The 2,650-nt window shown below is 63.8% G+C and overlaps 1 protein-coding gene across 1 annotated transcript in view; it reads right to left on the bottom strand.

Moving 5' to 3' along the window:
• Nucleotides 1–2,349, bottom strand: part of NR5A1 (nuclear receptor subfamily 5, group A, member 1) — a 20,883-nt gene extending 18,534 nt beyond the window's left edge. Inside the window, exon 1 of the mRNA XM_004677351.1 lies at nucleotides 2,179–2,349. The gene's annotated coding sequence lies outside the window, so the exon portion shown is untranslated. The remainder of the gene's footprint in view (nucleotides 1–2,178) is intronic.
• Nucleotides 2,350–2,650: the final 301 nt, after the last annotated feature.

Raw genomic sequence — 2,650 nt, 5'->3', positions numbered from 1 at the left:
GAACCCGCCGCGCAGGGGCCAGCGCTCGGCCCCTCTATATCCGCGCGTGCGGTATCCGGGGGCGGAGGCCGGCCCGCGCCCTCCCCACCCAGCCGGCCCGCGCCTCCCACGACACCTGGCCTGCGTGAGGCTTCCCCTCGCTCTCTCCGAAGCCCCCCTGGAGCCGGCACGCCCTGGGGTCCCAACAGGTGCCCGGCGCCCGGGAGCCCCAGGCCACCCTCCGGCGGTGGAGGGGGCGACCTCCTGTTTGCACATCCAGCTTACCCGTGGACAGGGTCAAGCTGGCCTTTTTGCAGCGTGGAAGTGGGGGAAGGCGAACCTGGCCAAGGCACGGGTTCAAGGCTGGGAGCCGGCTCTCGCCCCGGGCCCGGGGCCTTTCCTCACTAGAGATGTAAGCCCATCTCCCCTCCTCCGGGCCTCGAGCTCCTCATCTGTGAAATGGGTATGATGACTGGATTTCCTCAGAGATTTTCGTGCGGGTGAACCGAGGGGGTGCTGGCCAAGCCAAGCCCGCTTCGGGAGAAGCGATCAGTAGCGTCTGGCTGGGAGACCTGAGCCCCATTTTTCTGGGCTGGGAATGGGAGTCGTGGGAAACCACCCTGCAAGTCCCACCCTTGCAGTTGCCAGGTCTGGTGGGGACCCGAAGCCTCCGAGGCGGGGCGCAGGCGCGGGAGCTGGGCGAACAGAGCCCCCGGCCGGCCGCTGGGAGAAACACCCTCTTCCCGCCGCGCGTTCTAACCCGGCCAGGGGGCGGAGAGAGGGAGGGGGCAGCCCCAGGACAAAGGGGTCCCGGCGCTGGGACGGGCTGAGCATTTGCTTCGGGACGTCTGTCTATTCGGTCACTCATTTTTCAGAAGAAAATACTCTGGCCAGAGAGCGGAAGGGACCTACCTGCCGGCCCATCAGGCACCCCGTGTCCTAGGGATCTGGATAGCTCCCCAGAGCCAGACACTGGAGCTGGGAAATACTACAACGACCCGCCTCTTGGCAGCAATTTCCCAAAGGCCCAGGTCTAAAGGCTGGGCTGGCGTGGCAGAGGGCTTTGTCTGGACCCCTGCAAACGGCCCCCCACACTGGAGCCCCTGTGGGACAAGTCCTCACCTGGCTCACCCCGCAGATGGAGGGCCAGATCTGGGGCAGACTTGCTGGGCACCCCTCTCCCCGCACACCACTGCCCTCTCAGAGTCTAAGTGTGTCCATGTACAGAAGGAAAAGATAAGGTCCTACAGACAGGGTTCTGGGAGGTTCCATGGCTGAATCTTGGTAAGAAGGGAGGAGAGAGAGCCAACACTGAGTTAGTTGCAGACCCACCCCCCCAAATCCCAGGCCTCTGAGAAACAAAAGTATTTGCCAAAACCAAGGGGAGGAGGTTACTGCCTCTGAAAGCTCCCGGTCAGGGAGGACCCTCAAAAAGTGGCAAACAGGGGAGTGAAGGCAGTTTGAGGGTGAGTGCCACGCTGGTGGGTCCCCAATTTTCTCCTGCAGCGGAGAGCCCAGCCAGGTCAGCTGAACATGGCTGAGGAAGACCCAGCAGTGTAAGCACAATTCAGGGGTTCAGGGGAGGTGGGTCTGGGCTCTGCACAGGCTCCCCAATTCCCCACCCCTATTCCCCGGGGTTCCACTATGCCAGTCTGGAAACTCTGGGTTGGCCTTCCAGACTCCACTGCACCCACCCTCACACTCCCCATACAGCAACCAGAGCCCCTCACCCCCCACCCTGAGAAGCAACCTTGGACCTGGCCCAGCCACAGAACCCGACTGACAGATGGACACTGGACACAGACTTGAGAACCCACAGACACACAGGGACAGCACAGACATGCAGCCGGGGAGCCCCAGAGACCCAAAGACAGGCGGAGGGAGCATGGAAGCCCTCGCAGGCCACTAAGCTTGGGCCAAATCAGTCCTATGAACCACCAGCCACAGTAGACATTGGGGCACCCACAGACCCCCGAGGGCCTGACCCCCTAGGCCTGGCTCCTCCCACCAGCCACCCCGGGGGGAAAAAAGGGGGAAGCGTGGTGGGAGGGCAGGTCTAGGGATATCTCTGGCCTCTTCCCTGCCCAGAGCAGCGGGCAGCGGTCACTCAACAGAGCGGCAGTGGCCGGCCCAGGCCGCGGGGAGGCAATGAAGAAGGAAGGCTGGACAGTAGAGGCCTGGGCCCAGGCCCTCACTTACGGAGCAGAAGGCGAGCTCTCACGCTGGATGAGGGTGGACAGTGGGCACCGGGGGTCCGAGGGGAGGCTCTGGTGGCCCAGTGGGGCAGGGGAGACCGCGGCACACGCAAGCTCCTTCACGCCGCGGCGGGCGGCGGGCGGACAGTAGGCTGGCCCTGTCCGTCCGTCCTCCTCCTCCCCGCCCTGGGTGGGGGGGCACCGGAGGCCCAATTGGTCTCTGCCCCCACGTGACTCCGCAGGCCTCTCTCCTTCTTTGTTGGTGTTTCTCTTCATTTAGCTTTATTTTTTTCTTCTCCTAAAAGAAAAAAAAAACTACCCCTATCTATCTGGGGGCCGCGGGTGGGGGCGGAGGCCAAGGCACTCTGGAGGCCTTGGCCAGCTGGCTGTTCCAGGCTGCTGTGGGGGCCCAGAGGCAGGGACCCCACGTAGGCGGGTAGGCAGCCCCGCTTGTTAGCGACTGGGTGGGAGTGGGG

This window comes from Condylura cristata, unplaced genomic scaffold, assembly GCF_000260355.1.
Source record: "Condylura cristata isolate star-nosed mole 26May11 unplaced genomic scaffold, ConCri1.0 scaffold00006, whole genome shotgun sequence".
NCBI lineage: Eukaryota > Metazoa > Chordata > Mammalia > Eulipotyphla > Talpidae > Condylura > Condylura cristata.
This window is presented reverse-complemented; position numbering and strand designations above follow the sequence as displayed.